The sequence below is a fragment of the Alligator mississippiensis genome, chromosome 14, assembly GCF_030867095.1.
Source record: "Alligator mississippiensis isolate rAllMis1 chromosome 14, rAllMis1, whole genome shotgun sequence".
Taxonomy (NCBI): domain Eukaryota; kingdom Metazoa; phylum Chordata; order Crocodylia; family Alligatoridae; genus Alligator; species Alligator mississippiensis.
The window spans coordinates 38,530,495-38,553,094 of NC_081837.1; the positions used below are offsets into that span (position 1 = coordinate 38,530,495).

General features: G+C 51.7%; 1 protein-coding gene across 8 annotated transcripts in view; it reads left to right on the plus strand.

Annotated features, from left to right (window-relative positions):
- FOXP4 (forkhead box P4) overlaps nt 1-22,600 on the plus strand; it is a 136,322-nt gene that overhangs the window by 20,675 nt on the left and 93,047 nt on the right. The window contains exon 1 of one of the 8 annotated variants that reach the window (XM_019482777.2): nt 21,890-22,137. The exons of the other annotated variants lie outside the window; for them this stretch is intronic. The gene's annotated coding sequence lies outside the window, so the exon portion shown is untranslated. Of the gene's footprint in view, nt 1-21,889; nt 22,138-22,600 lie in introns of those variants that run through there. 8 annotated transcript variants of the gene reach the window in all.

Sequence of the window (22,600 nt, forward strand, 5' to 3'; positions counted from 1 at the left end):
CAGCTCTACCGGTGCTTTTGATTGGGCATGGTGCATCACATGCTATTAATCCTCCTTGCTGATTTGGTTGAGCTGCCCGTGAGATCAGGCTGTTGGCATGAATGCTCCCATTTTTTACGAATGGGTAGTCAGCTCTTGGCGAACGCTCTTGTGTCCCATGAACGTTCCTGCTAGGTGAACACATCTGCTGCGATATTTGCGGAAAGAGGTGCCCGGCTTTGCAACAGAAGGTCTGTCCGTAAAGCTGTCTGTCTATGGAGATGGGCGTGGGGGCTTTGGGTAGCACTGGCATCATGGTTTGTCTGCTGTTGGCCTAAAAGTGGTGGCAGCAATTGGACTTCAGTGGTGTAAATCTACCGGCTTCTGTCAGAGAGTGAATGCAGGGCGGCCAAGCAGAGATACCCGTGCAGAAGCAGAACGTGGTCCCAATGTCACTGTCTCTTCCATTGCCAAGTGGAAAGGACATCCCTTGCTGGAAGGTTTGTGACAGTTTTACATGCCTTCCTGCCTTTTCTAGGAAGCTGCTGCCCAAAATGGACCGCGGCAAAATACGATGCTCGCTACCTCTTGGCAGAAGGGTCCGGGGGCGTTCATTTTCTGTGCATTTTCGGGCTCTGGTGTGGTCTTTCCCTTCCCTGTCTTGATACTCTTGGTTGTGTGATGGTGTCCCTGAGCACTGAAGGAGTTAACATGGGCATTGGTCTGCGCAAGGAGGCCCACCAGGCCCCTTGGCAGGATGACTTATGGCGAGAAATACCAAGCAGAGCAGTTTCTTGTCAAGTGTCAGTGGAGCCTTTGCCTCCTCCAGCCCCGGCTCTTGGCAGTGGGAGCTGATGGGAGAGAGACGGGCTGGAAGAGTGCAGGCTTTGGGGGACAGGTGAGGGGAGACCAGGGATGCTTGGGGCAAGGGGGGGCGTGGAGCTCCTATAAATCTCCCCCCCACCCAGCAAACATGCACAACATATCTCACGGCCTGGCCCAGCTGTGGTGTTGCTCCGGGCTCTTGTTCCAGGCAGGTCCCCATTTCCCTCCCGATGGCTCTGTTTCAGAGCTGGTGGCCGTGACACCTGCTTGCTGGGATACAGGAGGCATATGCCAAGGATCCTTTCCCCTCCAGTAACCCCCACATCCCACCTGCCCTATAAAACCCTGGCAGCCACTGGGACCCGTGGGGGGTGGGAGGCATAACTTTTTGGGGGGTGTTTGAGAGGAAGGGGGGGACTCGCGCACACACGTTTGTCTCCTTATATCCTCCAGCTTTTTTTGTTTCATTCCTAACTGCAACTTGGAAGCGAGCGGGAGCCAGATGGTGGTTTTTTAAAAAAAAGCAAACCTCCAGCAACACTAAATATTTTATTGTCGGCGCTCTCCCCCTTTTCCAAAGGCAGCAGTGTTGGCAGCGGTGGCTGGCCCCAGGACCTGACAGGTTGCCGTTTCTCACTGACGTACAGCGGTCCTGGATCTCGTCCCCCTACCCCCAGCCCCTGCCCCTTGCTTGGGGTGGGGGTTGGCGGTTCATCGAGAGAGCCGGGAGAAGGCACCTTGTAACGCCAAGATGTTTTTCCAGCAGGCAGCTTTAACCCAGTGATTTCCACCCCCCGCTCCTTACTCCAAAGAAGTTGGCTCCTGGTTGATCCTTTCTGTAAAAGGCAAGGAGAAAGGGGGGGGAAGTGGGTCAGATTCCCTGAAACGAGTCATAATCCATGTGAGGAAAAAAAAAAAACCCAAATAGTCCAGTAAAAAAAAAAAAGTCCAATAACTTTTGTGGCTAATGAGGCAGGAAATGTGGATTTTAAAACACACTGTGCCAAATGCTGCCATAATAAACACTTATCTTGCTGAGATGGGCTCAGATCGGAGGGGAGAAGCCACAGACTTTTAAAATTAAGTTTCAGGCTTTGCCTTTCATCGGCTTGATTTCCAGCACATTCCCACTTTCTCTTCTTCCCTCCCAGGCCCTCTTGACTTTCCCTCCATCCTCTGCCGGGACATTGCTTTCGCACCAGAGTGGATAAACCTCTTTCTTTTTCACTTCCGCAAGCAAAATCGCCCCGCTTTGTTTTTTATTTTCATGGGCATAGGCTGGCTTTCCCGCTCCCTGCTCAAAGAGCTGATGCGCGGACCACGTTGCACGTATAATCAAAGAAAAATTCGGCGACTGAGCCTGAGTGTTTGCTTCCCGGTTGGGCACAGATGTTTGCCATTAATAAATTAAAACCTCAAATAAACGACTTCTCATTTAAAGCACAAAAGACACGGTTGTCTCCTGTTGTGCTGGTAAATCTGGTTTCAAGGCTTGTGTTGTGCAGGGATCGGGAGACCGTATTGGTCGATTTACTTTTTCGGTGCAACTTTTGTGCGGGGAGGGGGGGCGTGAGCGTTCCTGTGTTTCCCGGCACCGTGACTTGTCACAGCATTTCGACTTTCCTTTCACCCTGCCTGTCCGGAGATCTTTATTCTCGTATGGCTTATGGGTTTAAGTCCTACAGATTCCTCCCCTCCCCTCCCCTCCCGCCTCCCTATGACTTAGTGGCTCGATTCGGGTTGTGTTTTTACAAGAATCCTGTTTAAGCAATGAGACGGAGGGAGCCGGTATGCCTCGCTGCAATACAGGACGTATAACGGACCACGGTGAGAGGTACCGTAGGAAAGAAACCTTAAGATAGAAACAGGTGGGAGAGGGTGCATAGAGATCACGGGCCAAGTTCTGTGTTGGTGTAGATGGGAACTATTTCATCAACGTCAACAGAGTAGCTCCAGCTTAAGCCAGAGGAGAGTTTAGCCCCCTGGTGATGGCCACGTTATAGACACTGCCTAATATAGACACTGTATTGAGTTCTGCTGGAAAATCCTCTGGTCCTGGCTCAGAAGTGTCTTCAGCATAAAAGCTCCCAAAATCAAAAGGGGACTTTAGTGGATTTTGGAAGAAGAATTTTTCTCCCCTCTCCCTTAACTTCCCTGATTCAGTTGGATATTGTCAGAGCTGGATTATTTTTTTTTTTTTTTTTTTTTTTTGGTAAGCTTGCATCGGACCGACTTGGTGTTGAATCTGGAGATCCGGGGCTGTGTTTTAATCATCAAACCCTAATACACTTATTGCACTGCGGGATGCCGAAATATACTTTACTCGGTCACAGTGTTCGTGGGGTGGGGAGGGGGGACCCCAGTGTAGCAGTGCGACATGGGAGAAGCTTTGCACGCGAGCTAGAAATGCCCCCGATGCCTCCTTGTCCCGGGAGCGCCGTTTCGGGTCGCACAGGCTGGGAGAGCCGAGCTGCAGTTGCTGAATGGGGCATCAGAGGAGCGATCTCTGGGCTGGTCGGATGTGTGTGGAGGAAGGTAATGAATTGCACTTAACAGAGGCCCCAGCTGGGTGTAATTCAGCTGGGAGATGCGAGCTGGGAGGGGGAACTTGCTCCGTAGAAAATGACTGTCTTGCCGGCTAAATTTGGGAGAAGGGAAGTGGGTGGGGGGTGCTCTCTGAAAAGTGAGATCATTACCTTGCAGTAATGGGGAGAGACTGGAGCTGCCTTGGGGTTTCAGCTCCCAGAACCGAACCCCGAAGCCCTCTTGGAGCCCCCGTGTGTCAGACGGGTGAGGGGCACGGGCTCCCCTTGGGGAAGGGGTCGGTAGTGGGGGGGCGTCCTGCCAGGTCAAACATTGCCCTGCCTTGCAGCATCGCCGGTGATTAATTAATACCAAATAAAGCAGTGGTGCGCTCGCCTCTCTCCCCACCCAGCCGCTGTAAGGGAAACGCGGTCTCCTGTCCACCCAGGGAGGGGCCAGCTGGGGAGAAAGGGCTTGTCAGCACAGTTGTACTCCAGAAAGGGAAACGCTGCTTTGGAAGAGTTCCTAATCCAAGACTCCCGTTTGCCTTCCATGCGAGGCATCCACGTCCCACAGCAGGGGCTGTGGTGGAGAACGATCCCAGGATAAGAAGCCTCTTGGTGGGCTCCAGTTACTTGGATGAGGCTCAAGCCAGAACCCCCAATTCTCCCTCCCCCCGACATCCTTCCCTTGGCCCCTGTTCAAGCGTGGATCCAAATATCCGTTTGCTTCGGTATCTCACCACGGGCCCAAAATCAACCCACAGCAATTTCTGGAAGTGGAGCTTTGGGTCTGAACCCACCCTCCCATCTCCATCTCTAGTTGCTGCCCAAAGTATGGGGGGAGAAGTCAACCGAACTGCTGCAGCGGTGGACCTGCCTGCCTGCCTGCAGCAGGACTGATTCTTCTCGCCTAGTGTAAAGTTCCTGTACAGTCCCCTTCACTGTCAAGTCCAAGTATTAAGGTTGTTCAAGAGCTGTCTCCTACCCCACTCTGCTGGGCTGGAAGAGAAAGCTTAGGGTTATTCCTACTCCTGCTTGCTCAAGCTGGTTCTGACTTAGGACCTGTTTGATTTCTCTTTAACGTGGCTTGTCTTTGCAACTAAATGTGGTGGATCCTGCTTTGAGGCCTGATGCAAAACTGAGTCAGGTCCATCCTTTGACATCAGTGGGTTCGGAGCAGTAATGAAACTCTCCTTTAAGGAGACTTTGACCCAAGTCTTGGACTTTGGATCTCCAGCCCTGAAGTTGCCATCCTCAGCTCAAACCCTGCATTGTTCCAGCTCCTTGCACTTTATCACCGACATAGCAAAACCTTCGTCACATAATGTGGAGCTGGGTGAAGCTAAGCAGCTTCTTTGTAGGAACAGTCCCCCCCCTGGGTTATAGAGCTGATGGTTTTAAAGACTCTCTGATGAAAGGTCAGTCCATTTAGCAGTGCAGTATGAGGAGTTAACTGGGGAGGAGAATTGTTTGGTGGCTTTGGGGAGGTTGGGACGGTCAGAGCCAGCTGGGCAATTGCCCCCATCTAGGAAGCATGCTGGGGAGCTGCAGCTGGTGGTGGGGAGCATCCGTGAGGCTGGATTTTCGGTCTTGTACGCCCAGGCCCCTCTCAGATAAAAGCAACCCACAGCAGCGCAGCTTGCAGCGCCGCGCTCGTGAGAAGAAACTGCAGAACCTGTATGGAAACATCCTTAGAAAGGACGCGCATCTCTGCTTAATTCCTCACTACGGTTGACAGCTGATCAGGATCTGGGGTTTCCACCCCTTTGGGCAGCGTGGTAGATTTACACTGCTGGGCTATTCCTTCCCTCCCCTCCCAAAGCGGTTGTGGAGGCAAGGAGTGAGCTGCCTTTAGCAAGAAGTAAAAATGTCCCTTTTGGAGCGCTGGCAACCCTGGTTGTAGGCAAGCTGGCTGGAGAGCTGGATACCGCCAGGGAGAAAGGGGTGGCAGGGCATAGGTCTGGGAGCCAGGGTTTCTTTGCACATCTGTCTGGGCTTTTCCCACAGTGGGAGGTTTTGCTGTGGGGGCATGGGAAGCAGGGGATTGTGTGTGTGCAGCCCACTGGGTCCAGTTTGGACCATTCCCACCCCTCGTTCACAGGATGCTCTGACTTCTATACCTCCCTGACCTGTTGTCAGGGCTTCCCAGACTAGCCAGGCTCTGCTTGGGCAGCAACGAAAAGAGTGATCTTGCCCTGGATTTTTTCATCCCGCATCCTTAGGTGCCAGGCGTTGCCAGCGGCACAGGTTCAAGCCCATCATGTAGCAAAACAATCTCCGAATAGCATCCTGTAGGGTCCAGTTCAGCAAAACAGGAGCTTTCCTGCACTGGGGCCTCTTGGGTTTTCAAGACCCTCCTGTTTCAGGTAGTGGATCACAGAATCGCTCCCAGAAGCTGATCTGGCTCCACCTTCAAGCAGGTTATTTTTGACCCTGCTTGCTGCCACCATGCCCTCTTTGGTCTCACGTACATAGGCAAAGTGGTGATTTTTCTCCTGCTTCCAGAGGTCTGCAGTTAGGAGGCTGGACCAGCTTGAGAGGCCCCTTGCCATATGGCTGCTATTGTATGAATGCAGGCTGCATTTGCAGGAGACCTTCCAGTTCCTGCTTTCGGCAGGATGCCATGTTGGGAGTCTGATCCCACTGGCCTCACATGTACACACGTGACTGGGGAGTGTGAGCAAATGGGAGATGGAGACTGGTATTATGGAGGATCCAGAGGAAGGGAGCTCTATTTCCCTCTTCTGACCGCTTTACAAAGGCTCAGATTTAGGGGTTTTGTGCCTAACCCTGTTTCATTTGGTAGTTCTTCCCTCCTATGTGTCCTTGAACCATGTTCACCCATTGCATCCTTATGACACATCCTCTCTTAGCACCCGGGCTGTACAGGCTCTCTGGGACAGGAGCTATCTTTATTCACCTGCCCAGCATGTAGCAAAATGGAGCTGTGATCCTGGATCGTGACTCCCAGCGTAAGCACCCGTGCTCAGTCTCCCCCTGCTGAAGAAGGTGAAGGATCGGGCCCGACTCTCTGCCTTTAAAACTCCAAGCCCCTTTCTGCCCATGGCATCCTGCATGTTTGCAGGGTTGGCAGGACTGGGCAGGCCTGGGCGTGTGAGGCAGGATGTTTCGGCCTGCCGCCCATGAATCATAAATTCATATTTTAAAGAGTGAGCCGTTTTTCTTCGAAGCCGGATTCTTCCAAGTGTGCTTTGCAATGAGGATGTATCTGTGACTCCACACGGCTGCAGTTCTATCAGTGACGCCACATTAATAGTAATAATCGCCTGGATTTATACAGTGCCTTCTGTCCCAGGGCATTTGATAAACTACGTGCAAGGGAGGTACTGCTGCGCTCATTGCTGAAATGCAGCTGCCTCTTGGGTGGCAGGTTAGTAGCGACAACCTTCCCCGATTTGTTTAAGGCTTGTGCGCTATTAGGTTCAATGTGGTTTTGGCAATGGTGACAGGGGTCTCTTGTTCTGATCTCGTGGCTGTAGTGTTAGGCTGGGATTTGGGAGATCCAGATGTTCAGTGTGACCTTGAACAAGTCATTTGGTCTCTCTGCCTCTTGCCCTATCTGTAAAATGGGTGCAATAGCACAGTCCTACCTGACAGGGGAATTGTGAGGTGCTTGCCTCTGATGGTGCATGGACCACACTAGTGAAGAGCCAGCCTGGGACAGCTGATGGGGTCTGTCATGTTTTGGGCTTCTGTAAAGCATTGGACACCGCTGTGGTGTTTGAAGGAGGGAGTGCCCTGTCACCCAGCTCCACCGCCTGCTCTCAGCAATGAGTGGAGCAGCCAGAGACTCGTCCTGGAGCGCGGAGCTGAGGTGCCCCAATGCAGTTGCTCAGGGGAGGGTTGATCGGTGACGCCCTCCAATTCTGCAGCGCCTTTCCTGAGCGCGTGGCAGAAAGGACTCCATTATGGGTTGCATCTCTCCTGGGCGCCAGGTATTTTGTCCCCGTTTTAAAGACTTGGAGGTGGGGCCTTGAGAAACAAAAGCTGAATGGTAGGTCACACATGGCGCCGTTGGCAGAGGTGAACCTGAGAGGCCAGACTCCCACTCTTCCTGGCGTAATTGCTGCGTGCTCACGCCGAGGGGAAGGCAGGGAGGACACAAGCAGACCGGCAAAAAGCTCTTGCCCTGTGTCTGTCCGTAGTTCCTTATTAGACAAGCTGGATGGAGACCCTCAATCCAAGCTGCAGAGGAGTGACGTCCATCTCACAGACCACCACCTTGGGCACGGCTGAGCTTTCCCCACTTGTAGACTCCTCTCTGAGCCAAGGACCGAATGGGTCATGGAGACTGCGCGCCACTTGCATCCCTCTGGGGCAAGGCCGAGCTTTCCCTCCTGCTGCCCATGCTGTCTGCGCTCTGTGGATAAACCGAGGCCTGTTCTTCCCAGCGTGGTTGATTTGGCCCCCTTCTCTCTCATGCACAAGCACTGAAAACAGGCAGGAGAATGGGAGCATGGTGGGAGAGGCCTGCTACAGCAGCCAGGCTAGAAGGTGGGAGTGAGGGGCAGAGGCAAGGTAAAGACACTGGGCCTTGGTACTGCCAGCCCCAGCTCCATGCACATCAGCCTGGTCTGAGCTGGACCTTCTGTCTCACCCTGGCTCCATTTTGCATGGACCACAAGAAGGTCAGGAGTGAAATGCTCCTGGTACCTTGCTGTCACTTGTGTGTATGGAGTCTGGGGCTGATGTGTGGCAGATTTGACCCCTGCTTGGCTGCTCCTTCCCAGCCACACTTGCAGGAAAGAGCTTAGGAATGGTGCTTTAGATGAGAAGCTTAGTTTGTGAGTGAGAGACCTTAGCAGTTCAGCTCTTACAGGGAATCGGAGCCCCCACATCCTGTTATTGCCAGGCATGCATCCTATGAGCTTTGTTGGCCCCAAGCACTCTGGTCCCTACTGATCCACAAACCAACCCAGCGCGTCTGAGGCCAATAATCACTGGCAAACCACTGGGGTAGGTAGGAAATGTTCAGTCCTCGTGAGTTACCACCTCCCCATGAATGGCTTCATTCAGCTCCTGGGATGCAGCTACCTCTGGGGTGGAACGTGGCAGCTGTTGTAGGCTCTTGCAGTGCACGGTTGCAACAGGGCAGGGTAAGAGCAGAGAGAGTACTAGGATCCAGCTGAAATGCCACAGGAAGACTTTGGGGAGATGGGATACCGGCACCTACAGATTCTGCTCTGGGTAGAGAGGCCTGATGCTCACATTTTTCTTTATTTTGTGGTTATATGCAACTGCAGCTGTTCTCCTGCTGGCTTGTCTAATTTATTGTCACAGCTCATAGAGGTTTTCCTCTCCCCTCTGTTACATGCACCTTGGAGGTTTTAAGGCAGCCTGCTAGGGAAAAATCGCACTTAATGCTACAGCGATATTTCCACCCCCCAAAACAGGAGCTGGCTCTGCTTCTTTGGGAATTGCCAGCTCCTTCAGCTAGAGAGGGGTGCAAGGATCCTGCTTAGTGCTGAGGCCTAGTGCATAGAGGCTGGAAGTCGGGGAGGGAGCGCTGCCCCAGGTTTTGCCAGCAGTGCAACCCCTGTGAAAGCGCTGCTTGTTAATGAGAAGAGCAGTGAGTCTGCAGAGGCGCTGGCGCTGGCGCTGTGGGGTTGTCTAGTTATTTCTCTGCTGTCCCACCACCTTGGTGGTCAGGGCGAACCAGTCCAGTGTCCAAGATGTGGATGCAAAACTGATTTTTGAATAATGAGTTTTACGATGGCACGTTTTGAAAGCACCCAGCATTTCTTTTTTTCCAATAGCCTAATTTTTTTAATGAACGGTGGGTCCCTTCCTGTCTGGCAAGGGTCCTGGGTGTGGGGCAGAGGTAGGCAAAACACGGCCCGTGGGCCGGATGCGGCCCACCAAGCCATTCTATCCGGCCCAGGGGGCCCTTAAAAAATTTAGAAAATTAATGTTTATCTGCCCCTGGCTGCCTGTCATGCAGCCCCAATGGCTTGCCAAAACTCAGTAAGCGGCCCTCCACCCGAAATAATTGCCCACCCCTGGTGTGGGATCTAAACCAGCGCAGCATTACTGGGGTTGTTTTTTGTCTTCTGTCTTGCAAGAACACTTTGGGCTGTGAGAGAGCTTCCCAAGTCAGAGCTCTCACATGGTAGGTGCAGCGATGTTTCTTCAAAGCTAAGAAAGGGCCTTTTTTTTTTTCTTTTTTCTTTTACTCCCATCTTACCTGACCTCTCATGTCACACAGGTGGTATAATTTCACACCACAACTTCCTGCATTGAGCCAGTAACTTTGGCTTGAACATATTTGAGACCGCACTCAGCCTTGTGCATAGTACACAGGGATCAGGTACGGCAATGTCCTTGGTTGTTAGAGGAGCCAGGCTTGCTACTCCTTTTCCCAAGCCATGCATTTTCTGTGCACCGTCCTCCCGGGCATCCAGCACTCACAACCCAGTGCTTCCTCGTGTGACGGAGTCTGCCTCCTGTTTTTGCTGGAGTGTCAGTTCTCAAGGCAGGATTTTCCCCGCGCCCGGCAGCTCCCGTTGTGATGCGAAAGCTGCATTTCTCCAAAGAGCTCATTGCTCGATGTGCTGGGAGCTCCTGAGATGCTGGTGCTAAGTGACTTCCCATTTTCCCCCTTTTTTAAACCTCTTGCTGCATGTCTCCAGCCTTTTTCCCCCCTCCCTTTTTGCCTGTCTCTCGCTCTACTTAGATTTGCTCCTCCATAATGTGCTTTCCACGTTCTGCTCTTCCCCGTTCTTCAACTCCATCCGCACCCCCACGCCTGTAGTTAGGGGACATAGATCTTGCATTTAAGCACTTCTTCCATGAACATACCCATCGGATTAGGGTCTGCCTGAGATCTCCCAGCTTTGTGGATGACTCGGTGCCAACCCAGTGCCTTATGGGAGCAGACTTGGCAGGCTGTCTGGGAGCAGTGTGAGCAACACTCCCACAATGCAGGGTAGGAGGATTCCTGACGGGTTGACCCAGGCAAGCTGGGATGCTTCACGCGGCACTTAACTACCAGTTATGGTGATGCATAGCTTTGGTCAGCTCCCCTGTTGAGATGCCTTCAACATGTCTTCATGTGGCCTTGTGGGTCACAAAGGAGCCAGTCATTAAGTAGCTTGGTAAGAACAGGGCTCTCCTTTCTCCACTGGTTTTTGCTTGGTGGGAAGAAGGGGATGTTTCCCTTCTGAGCCATCTCGGGAGAGGCGCGGCTACCTCCTTTCCCTAAGCTTTCTGTGGAGTCGAAAGAGAATTTGGGCCGGATGCCCACCATGCATGCCCCGTCCAGTGACACGACATATCATTATTTGTCCAGTGCCAAGTGACCTGGAGAGGCTGCCAGGTAAGTGCCACCTGTGGTCTGGCTGACATGGGTAGATCTTCGGGAGTTGGGTCACCTTGTTTCATGGAGAAGCTGTTCTGTGGGAGGTCTGAGCGAGGGGCAAAGGGAAAGAGGGCACGGGGAGGGCAAAGCAGGGGGCACCCACTTTTGGCATCGTTCTCCACTGACAGTCCAGACAATTTCTCTTGACATCACCTGAGCAGCATCAGGTTCATTCAGGATCTCCCCACCTGCCAGCCCAAGAGCTGCTGCCCTGAATGTGAGGGAAGGGTGGGCTCTTCCACTAAACCATTTGCAAAGCTGGACAGAGCCGGTAGTAAAAGCCGAGATTGCTCAGGCCTGGCCCCTCTAGAGCTCAAGTCAGTCGTTTCAGTGACCAGACAGTGACATTTCCACCCACAACCTCTTTGCCACTTCCACTTACCACAGGCCTGGAGTCAGTGGACGTCAGCCGTGGCCTGTATTTGAAGTGAAGCGGGCACTGAAGAGCTTTGCCGAGTCGGGGCCTGATCCAAAACTCTTGGAAGTTGACGCGATGACTTTGCAGGCTCCGGCTTGAGTCCCCTGAGTCCCTCGTCCCTTAGTGCATGCGCGTGTCAGCGATGGGAAAGTCACGTATTGTGCGTACGTCCCACGATATTTAAACCCGGGTCTGGATTTATAGCGAGCTGTGAAAAGCACCTTTGAGAGTTGTTCTGCTGCTGCCTGTATGTGTGCACCGCTCTGGCCAGACGGGCACAGGGATGGGTGGATTTTAAGCTGTAACATGGCCACCAGAACATTAGGAAACTTTTTTTTTCTTTAAATGATCCAGGTATGGAAATTTATTTTTTTATTTATTTTTTTTAAAAAGGCTGCTCATTTCAATTTGACTTCTGACTAGTATCTCATAGAAGGATATGTTTTAAGGCATATGCCAAGCAAATCTCCCTGCCAGATCTTGTGTGGTCCTAGGATGAAGTATACTAAAGGGAAGAGGAAAGCGTGGACAAAATACACAAAAGCAAAGAGCAGAATGTGGGTCTGATATTGCAACGAAGCAGGAGCTTGACTTTGTGAATCTGGACTCTCAACTATGTGTGCTTTTTCTGTAGAGCTAACAGCTGTGTACCTTGAATGTCTCACGAGAGATGCGCACAAAAAATACCCAATTCTTTACATGCTTATATAGGTTGGTATTCTTAACTCTGTTGCATTTGGCCATGAAATGGCTATTAATCTTCCTCTGGGATTAGTCCAACCTCAGCTGTGAATACGGCCCTTAAAACATAAGCAGTACTACTGAGTTGTTTAAAAAAACCCAAAAAACTGTCTTTTCAATTAAATTTAATTTAATTTTGGGCAGCAAGTGTGCATGTCCTGCTAACTTCCTGCATCTTAACAATCCCTTTGCAATGTGCGGGTGGAAAGAGGAGACCACCGTGCCTGGGTTTCTGGGGTACCTCAATGCCAGTGGCTTGTGTGCGTGTCATGGGTTTTTTCCCCAGTCCTGGAGTTCAGTTGTGGGGGTTTTTTGGTTGGTTTTCTGTGATTTCCTCCCCCCCTACCCTCCATTATCATTTTTGTTAATTAGGTCGTGATGGGAAGCGGTCTCTATTCAAGCGAGGAACCGTTGAGAAATGTTTTTACAACTGTGCGCTGGGGAGAGGGGGGTGAGATGGTTGGAGGAATTTTTTTATACATGTATACACTCACACACACACACGCGTGCGCGCACACACATTTTTTTTCTCCATAATACTCCTTAAAAGAGAGACCCAGCTCCCCCTCCCCCCTACCCCCCAGACACGGCCACCTCCCCTCAACCCCCCCCTAATTAAACGATTTGAATTTTCACGTTAACCGCTTGGCGTTTCTTCAGTGCCTCAGATGATTAGAAAGGGATATTCATTTATGCCTTTTAAACGCCGCCCCGATTAAAATCAGAGAGATTTTTTCCTTCATCAAAATCTAACATCCTTGAAAAATTAATTTGATGCCTCTTGTTATCAATTAATTGAATCTCGTTGGGAAAGAGGCTTGTACGGCGGGTGGTTAAAACCGGCCCTTCTGTTCTTAGCTGGTTTTTTCCCTTTCTCTCTCTCTTTTTTTTCCCCTTCTGCTGCTTCTTCCAAACACTGTGACATTATAAAACTCTCTGTCTTTTTTTTATTACTATTTTACTCATAAAATAAAATAAATGAATAAAACTTGGTCTTTTCCCCCACCCTCCACTCCCACACTCTTGAGTTCTTCTCGTATGAAAGGAAGAAAACCTTTCTTTTTTTTTTTCTTTTCCCCCATCCCTCTTTCCTATAACTTAAGAAGAGAAGGGAAAAATAAAGTTAGTGCTTTAGCAATTTCTCAGCGTAGCAAAGCGGCCGAGGTCTGTCTTTCTTCCTTTCTTTAACCAGGGATATTGGATATTTCATTTGAATCTCCCTCTTTTCAATTAAAAGTGCGCGGCTCCTTCTCTTAAAACCCGCTCCATTCTCCTCTGTCTCTGCTGCCTGAGAAGTGATTTTCCTTTCTTTAATATTTCAACTCTTCCCATGAGACAGGCTGTCTGCATTTTTTTTTCTAATAGACTCTCTCCCTCTGTATTAAACTTTTCCAATCTTCAACCCCCCCCCCTTTTTTTTCCTCCCACCTCCTTAAACAAAAAAAAAAAAAAAGGGAAAAAGTTAGAAAATTAAAAGAACTGGGTTATTCACAAGTTATTTAAATAATAATTATAAAATAGAGGAATTCACTTTATTTTACTCCCCCCATCCATATGGTGACTATGAATCCACCAGGTTATTTTAGACCTGGATTCCTCCTTGGTGTCGACACCTCTCATGACGGTCGAGGTGGGCGATTCGAGCAGCGTAGATGCCAAGTGACTGCTCCCGCGCTTCCCTGGCAGGTACCCCGCTCCCAACAAAGACGACCAAAGTGGTTTTACCGTCGGTAGGAACGACTGCTCACCACGCTCGCTCAGTGCCGTTACCTTTCTGCCGGTCAGACCCTCTTCCTCTCATCTAGCTGACGGCAGTGGTTTTAAAGGAGTTCGGCTGCATCCTGAACGAGCTTCCCCCCTCGTGGCATGTTTTGAAAATCCTTTACACGACTGAGCGTGTTGTACGGTTGGCTTGGGGAGTATGGCGTTCGGGGGATATTTATGCTTAGGATTTAGCTCTAGCGATGGGAAACGGAGAGCCCTGACTTCTGGCAGTGTCTTGTTTTTCTTCCAAATAAGCACAGCTTTCCTCGTGCTGCCTGCCCGGCGTGCCTAGAGCCTGACGGGTAACTCGTCCCCCTTGCCTGTTGGGTGTTTTTGCTGGACAGAGCCTGTGAGAGCGGTGGATTTGGGACCAGAGCACCTAGAAGCCTCCAGCGGAGTTGTATGTGCACGTTGCCAGAGACCGGCTCTGTCTTGAGTTTCTAATCCAAGTCAGCGATTCTCAACTGGGGTGCTTTGCAAGGCTTTCAAGCATGCCGTGCAGTGTTAGCACGGTTGTACTTGCAAGCATGATTCACAAGAGCAAGCCAGAGGCTTCAAACAGAAATCGGTAGTGTTAAAAGCATTCGCACCTGTTATGGTCTGGTCCCTCTGAGTTGTTCTTTTTTTGCAGCACAACTGCTCGACTGTGCTTCTGTAGTCAAAAAATGAGGGAAAACTAGGAGCTGGCATTCTCCAAAGGGTGCCTCGAGTCTGTCGAGGGGTGTTTTGAGTCTAAAAAAAAAAAGGTTGAGGGGCACTGATTTAAGTGGACAAGACTGGGAAAGGGCAGGAAACAGAGGCACAGAGAGGGGAAGCAGCTTGTCTAGTATCACGCAGCAAGTCCATAGTTGAGCTATTCCTGACTCGGTGCAGTGCCTTATCCCCAGATCCTAGGGGTGAAAGGCCCCATTTTCTTACTAACCCGCAGTGGGATGTCTAGCCTCCTATTTTTGTTTCCCTTCCTGTTGTCAGGTTTTGGTGCCCAGAGGGTTAGGGGAGGGGGCGAATGGAGACCCTGTCTCATGAGAAATGCAGGGGCAACTGGGAGAGATCCTGCAGCTTTCATGACCTGGCATTTGATTTCTATTTCTGACAACTGGAGGAAAATCCCTGGATGGAGACAAGTGGAACGACTAGCTGAAGTCTACTCTGAGCTCCTCTTTGTCTTCTGAGGATGATGGTCCGGGCTCACCTCCAGACATATCAATAAATTGAAGTCAACGGAGAGACTTCTGTGTTGAGCCAACGGCTATCAAGACTAACGCCTACCATTTCCTGCCCCTCCTGCTCTGGATCCAACTTTGGATCCAGCACCTTGACCTTTGGGTCAGGACCATGTTGGGGTTGGAAAGGCATGAAGCTGAGTCCTATAACCTGCGACCATCGGTGATAAGAGAGAAGTGAGCCGCTGCGCGGGAGGGGAGTAGGTGGGGAGCAAACAGTGTCATTCATCATCCCGGTCTATCTGCAGCTCAGGAGGCGAGGGGCTGGGTTTTCTTGACTTTGGTTTCCTCTACCATTGTCTGAGGTGACTGTCAGCTGGTAGATGCCTACAGAGGAGCATTGCAAAAAATGGCAAAAGTAGCATTTTTTCCAATCTGTAGACCGGAGGTCTGCCAAGGCACTGTTGAAGGACTTAGCCAAGTTCAAGGAAAGCCAAGAATACAATTTAGGGCCGTGACGTCTGCCCTGCAGTCCCTAGCCCTGGACTCTGCAGCCCCGTTATCCTGTATGTGCTAGATGGGGTGAAGCTGTGCAGGTGGTGACTCTGCTCTAGGCGTCTCTGTGTAGATGGAGGTGTATCGGTCTGTGGATTGATGGGTGGGTTTGAGTTTCCCTGTCTTTCTGACTTCAAGACATCTCTCCCCCAGCGCAAGTGAAAGCAGCCTCTCATGCCAGAGGAACGGTGGGAGGCTGCTGGGTGTTGGTGCGTAGTGCAGAACGATGGGCCGGTTCTTCCAAACCAGGTCAGAGTTGTATTGCTTAGCTGGAGTAGCGTGCTTGGGTCTCTGCTTCAGGAGAGGTCTCGGGAGGGAGTCGCTAAGCAATTTTGGGCCTGGAGCCATCTTTTTGTTGTCTGTTTGTACAGCTTCTAGCACAGTTGGGCTCTTACCCTAGGGCCTCCCTACCATAATATTCATATTAATGCCCTCGGTATCTGGTCAGTCTGGATCGTCCGTTGTTTCAGAAGTCTCCTGGGTGCTGGATCATTTGCATCTTGCAGGCTTTATATATAGTTCCATGCATGCTGTCTAGTCCAGATGTTGGATGGGGTGTCAGGAGGTCTTTCTGTTCCCAAGTCTGCCACTGACCCGCTTTGGGGCCCAGGCAGGTCATTTCACCTCACTCCATTCCCACTGCTCCCCTGCCCTTTATTTGTACGCTGAGGCTTGCACTAGCTCTCCCCACTTGTTTGTCTAGAATGAGCCTCATTGGGCCCGACTGTGATGCAGTACAGTGATTTTTCGTACCGGTTTGTCTCGGACTCTGAGCCCCAAGGTTGCTGGTACCTTGGCTTGTGGCATCGACCCTCCCCTGTGCCTGCAGGTCCAACAAACATCTGCACAAGTTGGCAGGTGGAAACTCTCAGGTGGGGCTTTACACGAGCAGCAGGCTTGTATTACAGAGATGGCCTGGACTGGAACCCTATATTTCCCTCGGCCTTTGAGAACGGGTGGTCTAGGGCTGGGGCTGGGCTAATTCTGATCACCCCAGAGCTTGGAGTCAACCCAGAGCCAAATCGAGGCCTTTCTCTGGTCCCGGTCTCCAGTTACCCTGCACCTCTCTGTTCAGGTGAGTCCTTCTCCTGTCTTCACATGGGTGCATCTGCTCCCGGGTGCACTCATGGCCTTGGGCAGAAGCCGACTGTAGCTGTAGAGCAGTGAAGCCAGGCAAAGGCAGGTGATTTCAACCGCACGTTGGTGCTCATGGTATAAAGCACCTTGGCGTGGATGGAGGGATGAAACCAAGGAACCCTTGGGAGTCAGGGTCCAGCCCTTTCCAAAGAGGATGGGAAGGGTTGGATGCCAGCAGGAGCCTTGCTCTACAGCAGGACGGGGTAGCCACGGTGCCCTGTTCAACTACAGGCATCCCTCCAGTCGCCCAGGCGTCCGCCTCCCAAACAGCAAGACAGGAGCCCCCGTGCGCAACGTCACTATTTAATTAGACGTCCCTGATTAACAAAACTTGGCGTTCGGCTTCCTCCTGCCCTCATCTTTCCTGGCTCCGAATCAATGGCTTTGATATGCTAATTAGGGAGTAATTTAATTTCAAAAGGCCGCAATTAACAAGGGTGTTGTGGACATGCTGTAGTTAAGCGGCGTAATCTAATTTGCATTAGTAACAAGCAGGGACTAATTAGAAGCTTAATTAGACACTTAGATGGCTCTTGTGTTTACTTTCTTAATGAGATGGAGTGGAGCTCTTTTTTTAATCTTTTCAAGAGCTCAGCAGAGAGAAGTGGTGGGTGATGCCACGGTCTCAGTGCCTGGCACGTGCCCTGCGCCATCTCTGGCTGGGTGCCCATGGGGAGGGGGGCTTATCCTCTTACCCTACAACCTGGCATGGCTGAAAGAGCCTTGCAGCCCGGGCTGGCGGCACCGTGCCGTATGCAGGGCAGCCCAGGCGCTAGGAGGGTTTTTGAAGTCGGGTGCGTGATGGGAGGAGAGTGCGACGTAAAGGAAGGAAGGAGTTAATTAATAGTCCAGCCAATCAGCATTTCTTAATGCGCCTTCTCGCCAAACCGACATACAGGCTCAGGGTTGCCTCGATGTGGGAGCGTGTCTGGATTTTGGGAAGGGAAGGTGGCAGCTTCTCAAAGCAGTTCCCAGGCGTTTGGGACAGGAAGTGAAGAAGGAAGCAAAATGTCGCTGAAGGACCCGTGTCGATGTTTGAGGTTCGATCGTTGGAGCTGGCTTGTGATGTGATTTGGCCCGGACTTCCCCCTTGGGGAAAAGTGCCATAGGTTATCGAATGGGCCCTAGGTGTCAAGGGCATCGTGCAACGGGGGGCATCTGCTGAAGCCGGGCCCCTTGCAGGCCCATGGAATAGAGCAGGTGTTGCTGAGCAAGTCACCGGCGCCGGGACGTTTTCCAGGTTGCTTCAGAAGAGTCTCGGGAAGTACAGGGTTGAGCCTGGCGAGAGTTTCCTGCTGGAGCAGCTGAATCGGAGGCGAGTATTGAAGAGCAGAGGGGGCCGTTTCAGAGAGGGGTCGCCGTTCCCACCACCCCTCCGAGTAGGGCATGGGTCGGGTTCCCTATCCTTCCCCAGCTGTGGACCTTTCCAGTAGGGCCTCCAGCTGGACCAGCGCCCGACTGGCCAGCAGATGCCCGTAGGCCAAGCTCTACTGCTTTCAGGGGTTGTGTGTGGTGCCAAGGCCGGCTTTGCAGGTGTGCCCCTTGCAGCTGCACCCAGCCGTACAAGGGAGAGCTTCCTGCAGCCGTTCCCACCCCGTTCCTTTACAGCAAGGAAAGCTCAGCGGTTGCGTGCGGCACATGCGTGTCCTGCCGCTTCTTCCCGGGTCCTGCTCCCAGGAGGAACGGCGCCGTACGCTTCCTTGAGAGCTGCCTCAAGAGTGAAGGATGCCAAGTAAGGGGTCTTGGGCGGGCAGGGGTTTGCTGTGTGCTCGGAGAGGGGCCAGGCGGGCAGGGACTGCCAGTGTCTTGGGTCACTTGAGCAGAGCCAGGTGTGTCCATCAGACCTTGTCCTGCAGTCAGGTTCCTCCTCCGAAAATGGCTCAGGGCTCCTGAAAGCGCCCAGCACCTGAGGCGGGGAGGGGCAGTCGCTGGCAGGGCTCGGAGGTTGACTTTGTCCAAAATGAGTTGCTGGGAGAGAGATGAAAGTAGAAGATGAAAGTGCCCGTACGTGTGATCCCATTAAAGAGGGTGCCTGGACTTAGCCAATCCCTGGCTCCTTAAATCTCTTCTAATTTACTGTAATGCTTTCAGTTCGTTTGAGCTCCCCTAGACTTTTTATTTTAATCCCCCTTCCACATTTCCATGTGTTTGTGTGCTAATTAAAGGGTAAAAAGCCACTCTCTGAGCGAGCCCGGCTGCAGCTTCTCCACCTCGCGCGAAAGCCTTTCAAGATTAGCAAGTTGCTTCCTCGGGAGTTCGTCATGCCCGGGCCCGGGGAGGCAGGTAGCTCACCTTTCTGTGCCTCGGAGGAGAGCCGGTTAGAGAGAGAGGAGAGACTCCGGCAGACTCCTCTTCTTGTCGAGCACTTTCCCCTCGCGGTGTGCTCGAGCCAGAAAGCATCCCCTCACGGCACTGGGGATGCAGGCTTCCAGCGCAGCTAGTTATACTCGTGCCCGGGACCGCTTGAGCCCTTGCAGCCTCGTGAGATGCAATCTCCTTCCCTCCCCAACCTGTGCATTTGCCTAGGAGCTCTCTGATTATGTTTTGTTCAGCTACCGCCGTCTGCCTCTGCTGCCAGGACCCGCCAAACAGGTCCCGGAGATGTACTTGCTCCTTGGAAACCATTGCTTCAGGGAAAGACCTCGCCGTGCTAAGAGGCGGTGACGCAGGCACGATGCCCGGCCTCGCTCTCTTCCTGTCTGCCTTGCCTTCGGGTCTCGCTGCGTCTGGAGCCTGAAAGAATGCGTTAGGCAAACTGGTTTGGCTAACGCCTAGGGATGGGCCGTGGCGGCAGCGCCGATGCGACTGGGAGGTTTTGCGGAGGGCGCTGGAGCTTTGAGCTCTGGGCAGCGTTCCTCTCTCTTAGGGAAATATCTCGGGAGAGGATATTGCTGCTTCTGGCCTGACCAGCCACCCCTCTCTCTGGAGAGCCACGGGCAAGTCTTCAATACTTGGCAGCACTCCCTTTTTTTTAAAGGTTGGGTTTTTACAGACCTACAAAACCTGGATTGTTCCAGGAGAGCAGCTGAAATTCCCCGTGCTGGCCTTAGCTTCGAGCGGGAGGTTTGTCCGTGCTCCTTGCTAATCGGCCCTGTCCTCTTTCTACCAGCTTCCTTCCCTTTTGCACTTGAGGCAAGCTCAGCCTCTCCCCGATGCTGATGGGAAGGAGATCGCAGTGATATTGTGGGAAGGGCTGTGGGAGGGCCAGCGTTTGACCTGCTGATCAGACTCGGTGCTTCTGTCCGTGAATCTCAAAGTGCTTTTCACAAAGAGGAGGCCAGCGCCCATGTTCGTGGTGGGGAAACTGAGGCAGGGGAGCGTGGCTTTGAGTGTTGCACTGTTGTGCTGTGCACGGGGCAGTTTTCTGTTTGCTCTGATTCGTGTGAGGAACAGAACGGTATTGGAGGTGACTAGATGGGGTAGACCGGTTTGGCATGGGAAGTGCCCATTAGGGCGAGTGGCGGGGGACTGGCGGAGGGTTTTAGGGTACTTAAAGCCCTTCTCCTGGTCTTGAGGGGTGGGAAAGTGCTTGTGTGCATCTCATCTAGTAGGGACAGAGTTCATTTGCCCGCCTGTTGCTGAGGTAGGGGGTGAATAGCTGCACATGGGGGGCTCTAGCAGAGATGCGTGTCATCTGTGCATGGTGGGCAATGCATGTGCGTGCCTCTGGGGACAGGCGGCCGTTGTCAGAGGTCCGTGTCTGAGGAATTTGGAAGTGGTGGCTATGGAGCGGAGAGGCCTGATAGGCGCTGGCGGTGGCGGCCCACTGCAACCAGACAGCAGCATGGAGCTGGCCGTGGGGTTTGCCATTTGGTCAACGGCCAGCGCCCTTAGTATGGAGCAGAGCAGTGAGCTCCGAGCCTTGGCTCCCCTTGAGCACATGGGGACAGAAAGCAGAGGACACCTGTGTGAGGCAGGGAACAACCTCCCGTCGCAGGGGCAGCCTAATGCATGGTGAGTGATATCTAGGCTGAATAGTCCCAGAGAAGTCACCAGTCTTGGATCTCCCCATTTCCAGGGCCCACGCGTGTTCTGCGCATCCTCTGCCATCAGGGCTTTCTGCCAAAAACTCTTCGCCATAACTTCTGCTACCGCTCTGTAGCTAATAAGCGACATTGCCCTGTATCCGTCTGTAAACGTATCGGGGATTTCGCTGCGATTCTGCATTTGGTCCCATTCAGGCTGTAGGCTCCTCAGGGCAGGGTGCTGGTTCTTGCAAGATGTGCGCACCCTGATCTGAGAGGAGGGAAATGCTACTCCACCTAAAGGGCTGTGTGAAGTTACAGGGTTTCTCGAGCTCCTTGTGGTAAAGCTGTTTAAAACGGGAGGTGGACAAGAAGAAGAGCTAAGACAAGGACATGCTACATTATAAAGGACCCTCGTGGTCTTGATTCTCAAAATGTCCTGCAAAGCAAATGTTGTTTTTGCTTGTTCAGCGTGCAGATGGAGAGTGCTGCACCATCCTTCCCTTCTCATAAATAGGTTAGGCCCATTCAATTTAGAAAAGAGATGTTTGAGGAGGGACACAATAAGGGGGGCATACAATAAGGGTTTACCAAATGTGAAACGAAGAGAAAGTGGATAGGGATTTTTTATTTACTCTCTCCCGCAATACAAGAACTAGGGGGTTACAAAATGAAACTAGTAGGTAGTGAGTTCAAAACTAGAAAAAGGAAGTTTTTTCACACAGTGAGTAATTCAAGTGTGGGACTTGTTGCCACCGTACGGGCTGGAAGCTGACAGCTTAACCAAATTCAAAAAGGGACTGGACAAATTCTTGGTGGAAGGGAACAGTGCTCGCTGTTGAGGACAGGAGTTAGGGGCACGGCCGCTGAATGAGAACTTCCTAGACCCTAAACACTTCCTACATCCTAAAAGCAAGTGGGAGGGGAAGAACGGAAAAAACCCTGGTCGTCATAACCCTGTTCGCTCTCCCCTTCAGCAGCCGCCGTCCGGCGCTGTGCGACACAAGAGACTGGGCAAGCTGGACTTAGGGTCTGACCCATAGTTCTTACGTTCGTAAGCGCTTGATGATGATGGTAAACTTGGTGGGGAAATGCAGGCAGATAAAAGATCCTGTGGTTACCGGTAGGGGCACCTGCAAGTGTGTTCTCTCTTTAAATCCTGGGGGAAAGGAGCGTGAGTGCATGTGTGCGCTCAGCAGGAGATCCGTCCATACAGCAAAAACAGCTGATCTGCGCCTTCTCTCCTAGGGAAACTCTGGGCATCCATCAGTCTGTTAATTGCACTAATTAGAGAGTGCGGAGGTGTTAATTGGAAAACCCTGGTATTGTGCCTGTTTGGGGGAAGAAAACGTCAATAAAAATTAATTGATGACTTGGCATGGCTTGTGCGCTTTACAGGTTAGCAGCAAGTCAAAAGATGTCAAGGCAAATGTTACTGCTTAGATTAAGCAATTGTTAATTAAAAAGCAACGGTAATTAATATACTCTTTGTGCCATATGGTGCAGTGAAAGACACAAGGGCTCTCTCTCTTCACTCCTGGACTAATTCCCTGCTTTGGTTTGCTTTTCTTTGCCGTGTGAAAGGTGTGCATTAGAGGGAAGGCTGATTCTGCAACCAGCATCTCCATCACTTCACTGAATGAAGATGGCGATTAGCAATCCACTTGCACAGCTTTGGTTGCTTCTTGTGAGTTGGGTTTTTCTGATTTTTTTTTTTTTCACTCTTTCTCTGAGGCTCAGCTTCTAAGATAGCCTCTTGGGGCAGGGGGTCTCTTTGGCCACGTACAGATATTACACTTTTACCAGTATAAGTGATTGGAAATGGGTCTATACCCACAGCAGAACAGAAGTTCAGTGCGCACAGACTGGTTTAAAATTGGTGGAACCCAGCCTGAGATTTGTCCCCCGACCACCAAAGGGCGAATGTGTGTTGTCTTCACTGCTGATCTAAACTACGCCGCTTGCAGAAGACCGTGCCATTTAGATTGAGTCCGGCTTTTTGAATGTCTGTACCCAGTTTTTGTGTCTGTACATTTTCTCTGCAAGATGTGGGCCTGATCCTGACTGGGCGTGGAGAAGCGACTGAACTGGAGCTATTTAAATGTGTGTTTGCGCGGAGAGGGCTAAAATAGAAGAAAGGTGAAGGCTTT